This window comes from Tachysurus vachellii, chromosome 18, assembly GCF_030014155.1.
Source record: "Tachysurus vachellii isolate PV-2020 chromosome 18, HZAU_Pvac_v1, whole genome shotgun sequence".
NCBI classification, from domain to species: domain Eukaryota; kingdom Metazoa; phylum Chordata; class Actinopteri; order Siluriformes; family Bagridae; genus Tachysurus; species Tachysurus vachellii.
In genome coordinates, this window is record NC_083477.1 from 9,852,100 (window position 1) to 9,865,810 (window position 13,711).

The window sequence follows — 13,711 nt, forward strand, 5'->3', positions numbered from 1 at the left end:
GTATATGTGATATATATATGTGTGTCTGTGTGTGTGTGTGTGTGTGTGTGTGTGTATATACATATATATATATATATATATATATATATATATATATATATATATATATATGTGTGTGTGTGTGTGTGTGTGTGTGTGTGTGTGTGTGCCTCTGTACAGATTTTATAAAAAAAATATCAGTAAAGTAATCTTTTTTTGTTCAAAGGTAGAATTAAAAATATCATGAGGCAGTTTAGGCTGAAGAAGACCAGTCTTGGGTCAAAAGTTTAGGGAGTAGAAAGAGCCGACTCATATCAGTGAGCTGATTCAAATAATCTGATTCCATGAAAAAAATTAAGAATGAATCGTGCAATCGTGCAACCTGCGATGGACTGGTGTGCCACCATGTGTACCTCACACCTAGTATTCAGAAGGGATAAGTTCTTGATCCCCCATTACCATTACTAGGGAAAAGCGTATAGTAAATATGAATGAATAAATAAATATCTGTTCTACCCCATTAGATATTGCCTATTTTTGGTCAGTACTTTCGAATACTCAAGGGACTCGATCACAGTACCATCAGTCATGATTTGTATTAACATGATTTTCATATGATTTAGTAATTATGCATGAATTACATCAGAGTAATCACTCTAACACAGATCTAACTTGTGGCCAGCGTTGGGGTATAAAAGTTTTATTCAAGAATGGCCATCTTTAGGACTTGATTTGAACGAACACATAAAATTCTCAATTTAATCACACAGTGTTTATCTAAGCACAGTTGGACATTTATAAATATTGTAGAAGTTCAAAAAATCTGATATTTGAAATGTGGAGCATAAAGATGCAGTCTAGCGTATTTGAAATACATGGCAAGTTTTAAAGGACACTGTGAGATTGCATCGCAAAAGACCGATTTATTGTATCCAGGTCACGTCGAGTCTCAACGGATCGGGGTATTAGGCCATATCAAAATCCATTCCTTAGGCTGTCTCACAGATATGGCGCACTCATTGCTAGAGAGAGACTGAAATGCTGCCTTTAGGCATGTTATCAAAGAACAGACTGTGCATAAATAAATGAACTGACCTTCACATAAAATGAACAGGACACTGGTCATGTTATTTAAAATCCATTTGACCCCTATGAGGTCAACCCATCTTATCTTTCCTTGAACACATTCTCATCTTACATTTGTCACATTGGTTTGCGTTTATGGAGCATCTACATTTGTACTGTGTTGATGTTTTTGTCTACTATGATATTCCATAAATCCTGGAGACACACCTGTCTATTTCATCCCACTGTATAAAGACACAACAGAAATAAAAATGTACTTTAGATATTTGACTGTAAAATAAACTGCACATCCATTTCATGTCTTTGCTTAATACTCTTTTCTCAAAGCCCTCTTTTAATATTATACGTGTACTGATTGTTTACTTAAAAAACATGTGTATAATTTATCTCAACTCAGATGTTGCTACATTTACAGGCAATTAATTACAGTAGGGCTGTCACTTTGAGCATCATGGCCCAGAATGCATCATCCATTTGGGGACTATAGTGCACTGACATTAACACTATAGCATTCTGGGTACTATAGTGCACTGACATTACCACTACAGCATTCTGGGTACTATAGTGCACTGACATTACCACTACAGCATTCTGGGTACTATAGTGCACTGACATTACCACTACAGCATTCTGGGTACTATAGTGCACTGACATTAACACTACAGCATTCTGGGTACTATAGTGCACTGACATTACCACTACAGCATTCTGGGTACTATAGTGCACTGACATTAACACTATAGCATTCTGGGTACTATAGTGCACTGACATTACCACTACAGCATTATGGGTACTATAGTGCACTGACATTACCACTACAACATTCTGGGTAGTATAGTGCACTGACATTACCACTACATCATTCTGGGTACTATAGTGCACTGACATTACCACTACAGCATTCTGGGTACTATAGTGCACTGACATTACCACTACAGCATTATGGGTACTATAGTGCACTGACATTACCATTACAGCATTCTTGGTACTATAGTGCACTGACATTACCACTACATCATTTTGGGTAGTATAGTGCACTGACATTACCACTACAACATTCTGGGTACTATAGTGCACTGACATTACCACTACAACATTTTGGGTACTATAGTGCACTGACATTACCACTACAACATTTTGGGTACTATAGTGCACTGACATTACCACTACATCATTCTGGGTACTATAGTGCACTGACATTACCACTACAACATTCTGGGTACTATAGTGCACTGACATTACCACTACATCATTTTGGGTACTATAGTGCACTGACATTACCACTACATCATTTTGGGTACTATAGTGCACTGACATTACCATTACAGCATTCTGGGTACTATAGTGCACTGACATTACCACTACAGCATTCTGGGTACTATAGTGCACTGACATTACCACTACAACATTCTGGGTACTATAGTGCACTGACATTACCACTACAACATTCTGGGTACTATAGTGCACTGACATTACCACTACAGCATTCTGGGTACTATAGTGCACTGACATTACCACTACAGCATTCTGGGTACTATAGTGCACTGACATTACCACTACAGCATTCTGGGTACTATAGTGCACTGACATTACCACTACAACATTCTAGGTACTATAGTGCACTGACATTACCACTACAGCATTCTGGGTACTATAGTGCACTGACATTACCACTACATCATTATGGGTACTATAGTGCACTGACATTACCACTACATCATTCTGGGTACTATAGTGCACTGACATTAACACTATAGCATTTTGGGTACTCTAGTGCACTGACATTACCACTACAACATTTTGGGTACTATAGTGCACTGACATTACCACTACAACATTTTGGGTACTATAGTGCACTGACATTACCACTACAACATTTTGGGTACTATAGTGCACTGACATTACCACTACATCATTCTGGGTAGTATAGTGCACTGACATTACCACTACAGCATTCTGGGTACTATAGTGCACTGACATTACCACTACATCATTTTGGGTACTATAGTGCACTGACATTACCACTACAGCATTCTGGGTACTATAGTGCACTGACATTACCACTACAACATTCTAGGTACTATAGTGCACTGACATTACCACTACAGCATTCTGGGTACTATAGTGCACTGACATTACCACTACATCATTTTGGGTACTATAGTGCACTGACATTACCACTACAGCATTCTGGGTACTATAGTGCACTGACATTACCACTACAACATTCTAGGTACTATAGTGCACTGACATTACCACTACAGCATTCTGGGTACTATAGTGCACTGACATTACCACTACATCATTTTGGGTACTATAGTGCACTGACATTACCACTACATCATTCTGGGTACTATAGTGCACTGACATTAACACTATAGCATTTTGGGTACTCTAGTGCACTGACATTACCACTACAACATTCTGGGTACTATAGTGCACTGACATTACCACTACAACATTTTGGGTACTATAGTGCACTGACATTACCACTACAGCATTCTGGGTACTATAGTGCACTGACATTACCACTACATCATTTTGGGTACTATAGTGCACTGACATTACCACTACATCATTCTGGGTACTATAGTGCACTGACATTAACACTATAGCATTTTGGGTACTCTAATGCACTGACATTACCACTACAGCATTCTGGGTACTATAGTGCACTGACATTACCACTACATCATTCTGGGTACTATAGTGCACTGACATTACCACTACAACATTCTGGGTACTATAGTGCACTGACATTACCACTACATCATTCTGGGTACTATAGTGCACTGACATTAACACTATAGCATTTTGGGTACTCTAGTGCACTGACATTACCACTACCACCAAGATGGAGTGTTGTGCTATTAATAATTAATAATTCAGTGAAAGCAGAAATGTGTGCCCACCTCGAGAATGGCACTAAAATCTCCCACAGGTTCTGAGAACAGTCATGCTGAGTGACAGATGAGCTTGGAAGTGAAAGAAATCCCAGGCATCTGGAGCCAAAGTAATGAGATTTGAGCACAAGTAAACAGAAGCTAATAATACAAAATTACAACCAACAGAGTGGGAAAATCAAAGCCTGTAAAATTGACCCAGTTCCTCTTCATAAACTTATTTGAAGAAAAGTGGGAAAGTTGTGAGCACGACTCATCATAGATCATTTAAACAGGCTTGGTTCCTGTTGTATAAGGTCATCAGGAATGCCAAGGCAGGACATCAGATTAATTATAGGTGCTGACCCCACGGACAAGGTTGTTCAAGGTTGACATCTGCTGGACAAAACAGGCAGTTCAAATAATTACTGCCAAACCCTTGGTAATACCATTCCTGAGAGCCACTACTGTATACATAAACCTGTATCATGCACAATGTAGCAATGAGACACAAAGATCTACTTTTTGCTGTGAAATTTTAAAGAGTTGTATAAACCTAACTTTTTAAGTGAACCTTAATTATTAATGCATTTCTGACACTGGAGATAAAACATTTATTCTTTAGCACATGGGGTAGTGTCTATTTTATCTTCTAAACTGCTTTACACTCACAAAATCCTAATCCTGAATAAGAAATATTTTAATGATTATAATTTATTCATGACATGAGTGGAAAAAATTCTTCCCTATTACTGCAAATTTAAAAACATATGCCTATGTATGTTTTCGTACTCGAATGTGTTATCCCATACATGTATTTATTGTCAGAGAGTATATGCTTGTTTTTCATTTATGAACTGTTGCGAAGGAAGAGTATGTGAAAGAGAATGGCAAAAGCTGAAGTCATCAGCTTTGTCTGCTTTCAAGGTCATCAGTCATCTGAGTAATATTTTCAAAGTGATAGCATTGAATTTCAAATATTGGTTAGTGAGTCCCTATAGTGTCCCTCTCTGTCCTTGACATGCCACAGACCTTCTAAAGGATGCGTATATTAGGTTGAATGGAACGAGTTATCCAGTCATATAAGCTTCACATAGTATAAATCAGATATCTAAATCCTACAAGTTCTGTATGGAATAAAATATAATGAAATATGCTGTTATACAAAAATAATCCACTATAATGTGAAGTGAAATTGATTTTTTCAAAAAAATGCATTTATTCTGCTTATAACTTATACATCACGATTACAATTAGAATCATTCATTTATGAACAAACATCTTGTCATAATTTTTAACCATTTATAGTTACATTTAATGCTGTAAAATATCTAGGATATCCTATAATTCAGTTACTGTCACTTACATTAAAACAGCAATAAGCACTTGATCCAAAGTCCTTTGTCCTGAAAACTCTCCCATGGTGGAAAAAATACAGACTTACAAATCTCTGGCACTAGAGACACCTTCTATAAAGGTTAAACAAACATATACTTAAAGAAAAATGTAGCATATCAGTGATTTTCTTTATATTTAAAAAAAATCATTGCAAAGTATGTATGTCGATCATCCCCAAATCAAGTTACTGTGCATGTGTATGTGATACCATAAAGACACTATTCTATAGTTGTTACTTTAGATGCTATATTAGATGTGATGAGTGTACTGTTGAGAGTGCTGCTGTTATAAAAAAACAAAAACCTCTGACTAATCAGATTTAAGAATCTAAATGCTTATATGCTTATAATTAATTTTCTTACATGACCAAGGAAATGTGTAACAATTTCCACAACTTGAATGTTACAGAGGTTAAGGTTACAGCTTGAGGTGGAGTTTGTATCCTGTTAACACATTTGTGGGCATATGGTAGCCTAGTGGTTAAGTGGTCAGAAGGTTGTGAGTTCAATCCCAGGTCCACCAAGCTGCCACTGTTGGGTCCCTGAGCAAGGCCCCTATCCCTTTATTGCTCAGTTGTATAAAAATGAGATTATGTAACTCGCTCTGGATAAGGGCATCTGCCAAATGCTGGAAATGTACATTTGCTTGTGACCTCATTCATATAAGTTGATTTTAAGTCACAATCAGTCGCAATCGTAGATTCTTGATGTCCTAAGTATGAAACAGAAGACAATCATTTGCAACACTACTTCAAAACGTTTTTGATTTATAACTCAAGTTTTTAACTCAACTTTACCTTAACTATTGCTATTGTTAACTATTACTCTAACTTACTCAAACTATTGTTTCTAACGCAAACATCTTGAAATGTCTTACAGTGAATAACAATATCATAAGCTATACATCTATAATGCAGATTGTCCTTTTTCTACAGTATGTAATCGAGCTACAATAGTTTAACACCATGTCAGGAGTTTATAATGTTAGCGATCAATGAGAAAATCACGTCTCCAGTGCTCACAAATGTCTCACAGTTGGATCACTGAGAAGTGGAGAATTACATGTTCCATCAAACAGTCCAATTTAGAGCAATTTCTCATTACAGTCATATTCACATTCAGCAATTATATTAGCACAGTACATCAGTACATAAGTAAGCTAGCAAACTATTAACCCTGAACATCTGGGTAGCTCTTAAAAATTATGGCATTACTTCATGTCTTCCTAAATACTTTAAATGGAAAAAGGTATATAAGGTATTAAACAACATTTTCTTACCACACTGCCTAATAATAATAGATATAATAAGGCTGGGATACTTGCTTGCATTCTCTTCCATGAATTCATTATTTTAAAGAGTTTTTCAGATCGTATCCAAAGAACCCTTGAGAAACCCATGGAATTTGTTATCATAATTTGTATTTCAGTCCCCATGATTTAAATAATATATATTTGTAGAGTAACTACAGAAAAACTAATAAAAGCTGTAAGGTGTACAGTACACTTCCAAGAATGTGAAATATATCTCTAAAGTGTCTAGTAATATCTAGTAAGATATACTATTCTTTAATATATAAGATTTTTAAAAATGGCTTATGTGTTTATGCGTTATTACGTCAGTAACTGATTTTTCCTAGTTAGGCTAGTAGTAGCGCAGGAGCCTGAGAGTGAGAACAGACCAAAGAACCTGGCAAAAATTAATTAACACAGAAACTACACACACACACACACACACACACACACACACACACTCACACACACACACACTCACACACACACACACACACAGGAGAAAAAAAAAAACATTTATTTCAATTAGTTTTATACATTAAAGGATTTTTCTATGATTATCATATTCTTTTGCCTTTATGTCATTTTTGTAAGATTTGTGCTTTATTCAAGAATTTTACAGATTCATAGAGGATGTGATGATGAAGTGAATTATTTTAGCTCACCTAAAAATGCATTTCATCAGCAAGCCTAAAGTATGAGTGATCTTTAATTTTGTTAAATGAACTAATTCAGCTAGTTAGCTTAGCTACCTGTAGCTTGTTACGGTTTGTATACTAGTTTGCTAAATTAGCTTGCTAGCTGCTTTGTAAAGGTGTGTTTTTTTTTATCAGGTTAAAATTCATAGTTGAGTTTTGTTTTCAATGCTAATTTGCCTTAGCATTCGTTTCAAAAAGGGATTTCAAGCAATCGTCAAACCCAATTCCATGATTGTTTGACTTAGTAGCATATTTTTGTTTTGACTGATTTTTAGTCAGCTAGTCACTTGTGCTAGCACGGGTCTTAGATCTTTTAATCACACAAAAAATATTTATATGTGAATACTTGATTATGTTTAAATGTAGGCACGGTATTTCTGCCTACACAGTGATTCAAGGCTAAGGTTATATCTCATATGGAGTTGATAGCATTTGTATTTATTTCTTTAACTAATTGACTCAGCAAGCCTGAATCAGAGGCACTTTCACCAAGGTCACTATGACTGATTAAAGCGCATGTCGTGCTGAAAGAAAAGTCACCTGACCAAGTCGTATACTGTAGTCACATTTGGTCTTATATTCTGTTTGTGAAACATTTGCTCTTACTATACTTTTGTATCAGAAAGTACACTGCCGTATTAAAGACCTTTACTTTTTCTTTGAGTCCTAAATCCTTTTGAGGTATGGCATGTGGCTTAAACCTATAAATATAAATGAAGATCTACGCATGCAGTTTCAACCCCTCACTATTCCCCAAAGCTGTATTAAAGGATAAACGCTGTTGTAGCGTACTCCACTAGCCAGTCTGAATCAGAGCACTTTGTTCAGCCCAAGCTGTGATCCTCTGCTGTATTAGTTCATTTATGGGCTAAACGGCTACAGAGAACTCAGATTTTATTTTTTTGAGTAGCACTGTCAAAATATGGAATTAGTTTAAGTCACATGCCCATATGTGCTCTTATTTTAAGCTTGTTCTACTCTTTTAAAATTACTTGTGAATTAATCCAAATGATATTTAGACAGCGCTCTGCAAATGTAAGAGTGTCTTTTTAATTGTACCTCTCTGCTTTGCTACTACTGTTGTGCCACAGCCAGTCTCCTTTCTAGTCGTAATTACTTGGCAAACATGCAATATACAGTAACTGTAAAATCCTCAGAGCAAATGTTTGACTTTCTGTCAGAGTCTGTTCCCGGCTTGTTGCTTCCCTGAGTTGGTGAATACATGACTTCCCTTCTTTCCTTTTGAGCGTTGCCCATAGTAAGCTCTATCAAAATATCGATCATGTATTTTGCCCTCTTTCACTATTGTAATCAGTTTTCTCTAAAAAAACAGATGACAGTAGCTTTAGGTTCCTTTCACATTACAAAAGATAAAATAGCCTGTAGTGGTATACAAAGCACTTTGTGAATGATATGCAATCATTGCCTGGAACTATTTTTATACATTCAAAATGCTGGATGTGTGAATGGTAGTGTGTGAGTGTGTGTGAGTGTGTGTTGTCAGCAATTTTAGAGATTCTACATTGGTCGCATTGTTTCAGAGCAATGGGCTGTTAAACTGTGTAATGGCCCTGTGTCGTAAATGAGAAGTCCTGCAAGTCGAATATCAGCAAAGGATGATGGTAATATCGGGAATCTACCTTGACTTTCTTTTATTTCCCTCTAGCTGCGTTGACTCAGTAGCTCGAAATTTATATGATTGCAACAAATGAGATTATGGTTGCTGTGTGAACTTCAATGGCCAAACATAGGCCTGCGGAACCAATCCAGTTATTGCAAGCAGTGGCTTTATGGTGATAGTCGTGCTGCTGTTGTATCGATCTTGCACTGTGATGGAAAGAGAGCCAAACAAAGCCAGTTCCTGAAGAAGTCACCTATGAGCACTAAATGCTTTAATGTGTATCTTGGATTTTCATCCATTTTCTTTGGGGAAAGCAAGACTGACAATTGAGATGTTGTATACTTTTGCATCAAAGATTTTCATCCATTTTCTTTAGGGAAAGCAAGACTGACAATTGAGATGTTGTATACTTTTTGCATCAACCTCGATATAACAAAAAGGCATGTGCTTTTCAAGGGTTTGCTTCAATGTAATGATTATTTCGATTCCTGTTTGATTTCTATCCTGGAGGTGAAACGGCATTTTATAGTCAGTACATTCATCTGGTTCGATGCCATTTCTGATCGCAGTATAGAGAAAGAATGTAAAGGTAAGTAGCACAAATAGAGGGAATGAACAACCTAGATAAAATCCTGGTCATTTTTTAAAACCCAATTTCAAGATATTCCATTCACTAGTTCAAGATTCAAGAACTCTGGTATTTGTCTATTTGCTAAACTTTGATCTGCCTGCTTGATTATTATTACAAAAATAATACATTCAGTAAATGCCAAGGCCCCGATTTTAAAGTGCCGGCAGCAGAACTAATGCATTTCAGGATCCTCATTGATAATTTCTGCTTGCCAATGGTTACATTTAACTTTTGACCATGATATCTTTTACTGTACTTGAACAAAGATCTTTCACTATCCTGTACGTGTTACTCTTGCCATTATCAACAGTAGCACTGCCATTCACCTACAGTGAAAACTCAGAATCTGCTTTTTATCTGCATGGGTGAAAGGACACACCAGCACAACATAATAGACAAAATTAGACAAAATTGACCTGACAAATCACATATCTCACATGCATTGTTGGGGATGACTCTAAAAACAGTAAAGAGGAAAGGATAGATACTGTATTAGCACCAGATTTAATTCTCACAGCTCAGCAGCCATGACTGTTTACAGAACCAGCACATATTATTCAACTGCCTTTGATTCTTGAATTTTAAGTAGTCTATATGCATTTAAAATGCAATGAATTGTATAATTAAATTGGCTAACAATGTAAATCAATGGGCTGAAAAGAAGCTGGTTAATTAAACAGACAGTTTTCCTAGTGGAATAAACTTGAGTTGTTTAAAAAAAAAGTAGAGAAAGTCTGTAGCACAGCGGAAAATAAGGCTTACCTTATGTTAGAAAAAGCACTCGAAACTGAAAAACACATTGAAATACAACAATCCCAACAATCTCATTATAGCCATCTTAGCACCACTTTGTTTTTGCTGTGGAGAACACATCGTAATTTAACATAATCAGTGAGATACTACTGCTTGCGTTCAGTAGAATCAGCTAGCTGTACTTTTACTAAATCCTCAGTGATGCAATTACAGATAATCCTTTAAATGTACCATGAGACTTCCTAAGCCATCAAATCCATCAGAATTCATTTACAGTTATTCCTAACTTCATTTGGAATTTAGACTTTGGATCAGGTTATTCCCTCTACACACTCTCAGGCTCTTAAAGGCACATAAAAAACATCACTGGCAACATTTGCAGTCAGTTACAGTACATGTGGGATTAGGGAACTGCAAACAAAAATCAGCCTGAGAACTTGCAAATCAGTCATAATGTAAGGAATCTGCCCGGACTCTGGCCACGTGCGTTTGTTTATGTTTCTCGTCACGTGTCTGCCCCGCCTTCGTCTGCTCCTCCCTGTCATCACACCTGATCCTTATTGTGTCATTGTCCTTTTTTGTATTTAACTGTGCCGCGTTGCCTCGTGCAGCGCGGCATCTACTGTGGTCTTAGTCCTGTTTAGTCCCGTCTCGAGTCTGTGTTCCTGTTTTGTGTTTTGTCATTAAACCCTGTTTATTTATGCTATCCTGCGTTTGGGTCCGCTCTGTTCCGTGTCCATGACACATAACATTAAAGTTACAGACAATTTTAGGTTAATAATCTACACTGGTTACAATGTCACCTCTCAAGTGGTCACTTCTTGTAGTTGATGTGTTGGAAGCATAAGGCAAAAATAGGCAGGAATAAGGATCTGAGCGACTTTGTCAAGCGTCAAATTATGATGAGAAGACGCCTATAGGTCAGAGCATCCTCAAACCAGCACCACAACTCACAAATCAACAGTATTTTTTTTTTTACAGTGTAGTTTTCTGAGATACAACTGTTTGATAGCATGGCATGTTTTAAATTAAGGCTGCTATTAAGGAAGACTTCTCATTCATCTGACATTTTAACTAATAAGTCTATGTCATTGAGTAGTGTTTTGGAAGTTGACTTTTGAATAATTTGCTGCACCTGCAATGCTTTCTCTCCATTGTTGTCGAGTCTGCATGCATTCACAAACAGGAAATTAATCATCAATGCCTAATGGACTGAAATTGGATCTCGGAACAGTACTGCCCTTGTGCCTACATGCACTGCCCTGATGCAGAGGACAATGGAGGAAAATCTTTTCACAGTGGAAATCTTTGTCAAATTTCAATTACAGTATGACTTAATGCAACATGAAATAAAGTATGTATATAACGGATAGATAGCATGATTGGCCTTGGATGACTTGGAGCACAAGGGGAGGAGGGTGTAGGGGGAAGAAATAAGGTAAATTAGAACTGCATTGTTGCACGTCACTGAGGCCCTACATCCTTTATACTTTTAGTGTGCATCTTTCTTCTGGAAAGGGAAACTGTATGTAGAGGAAAATTCCAAACCAAGAATGGATAGTACACCCAGCTGAATGATGCTGTATTTTCCACATTTGTACTTAAGTATTATTCAAGTTATTGAAACGGCAATATTAAAAAAATACCAGAATGCTTTTAGCAATCCTGTGATTAAATAGTGCTTGAATATTGTGTATATCTAAATATTTACAGTTTGCCAAACTAGACAATACTATTACTACTACTGCCATAGATGTTAATAGGAAACTTTTTGCTACTTAAAGTTAGTCTTTAAGTTTATTCATGCTGCTGTTTGTTAGTCATTAACTGACATTTCTAAAATTGTTCTTTTAATGTTGATAACTTGTTAACTAATTTAAATATTTAACTTTGTTTATCATCATGGGGTGGTATTACACTCAAAAGAGGACATTTTGAATAAAGCATAACCTTGGCATGTTATTTTATTAGTTAAATATTCATGGCTCTGTTTAAACTTATCCAGAACATTTAGACAAACCACTATTGTTTCTGCTAGCACGAAAAAAAAAATCTGATAAAAAAAACAAACCAGAGTTAAAGTTAGAAAACATTTGATAGCTCAACACATTCTGCGATTTTCATTCATGTTTATTTAGTAGTTTGCATTTACTGCTGCTTTCTTTTTTCTTTTTCTTTCTTTTTTCTTTTTCTTTTTCTTTTTTAGCATTTTTTTTTTTTTTTTTTTGCAGTTAAGCAGTTTTTTTGCACTATTTTGTATACTCTCACTGGCATTAAATACATACACATCTACCCAGAAATACTGCCACCTATAAACATCTTATTTATTCATTCATTCATTCATTTTCTACCGCTTATCCGAACTATCTCAGGCGTCATCGGGCATCATCTTATTTATTGTACTTTTAAAATTCATTTAATGATACTCTACATTCGGAAATGAAATAAACAATCTAACAAGAAATATAAAAGTAGCACTGAGGGTCCCAATTCGGCAGCATTGGTACAGTTTAGCACCTTGTTTTCTGAGTGTGCTGCAAAACACTTGACCTTGGTAGGTTGCTAGTCTCAGCCTCAGAGTTTTCTTTCACTGTTCATGGAGAGACTGATGACTTTTGTGCACTTAAATTACAGCAATCTTCAGAATCCTGAAGGCTACAAACTGATTTCAGTCTGTACTCCCATCCACCAGTTTGCCACAAGAAAACTATGTTTTTTTTGTGTTATATTCCTGCATTATATCTTTAAAATGAAAAGTGGTTGGCTGTTTAAATAGTAATGAAAACACTTACTTCTGTGAAAGTAAGCAGTTCCTGGCCATTTTTAGATGTGAACCAATGTCTGCGTATTGTAAGTGGATAACTTTAAATTCAATATGTTGCTGCTGTTCTGTGGTGAAATTAAAGTAAAAACAAAATTATAACATACCTTATATAGTAAAAGGTGATAGTAAAAAGGAAAATTTAAATAAAATAGACAATTTAAATTGTCTAAATAAAACACAACACTCTGATGCTGTGCTTCTAATAAAGATCTCCAACTTTAGTTGTGGTTATTAATGAGGATGTGATCAGTATTCATTGTTGACCACAGGAGATCATCTGATCTACAGATTAGATTTTTTTGGCACAGGTTTTATGCAGGATGCCCTTCCTGACACAAACCTCCCATTTTATCTTGGCTTGGGATCAGAACTAGGAGTTAACCCCTCAGCGGTGGGGTTGCTTCCCTGCCTGGGAATTTGAACCCGTGACACGGCAGTGTTGAGAGCGTGGGATGCTGCCACTGGTTCCTGTAGTTACCTATGAATTGTTGAAAAGTTTTACCATAGAAAAGTTTAACGTTTAACCATATCTTTAATATGATTTTCCCA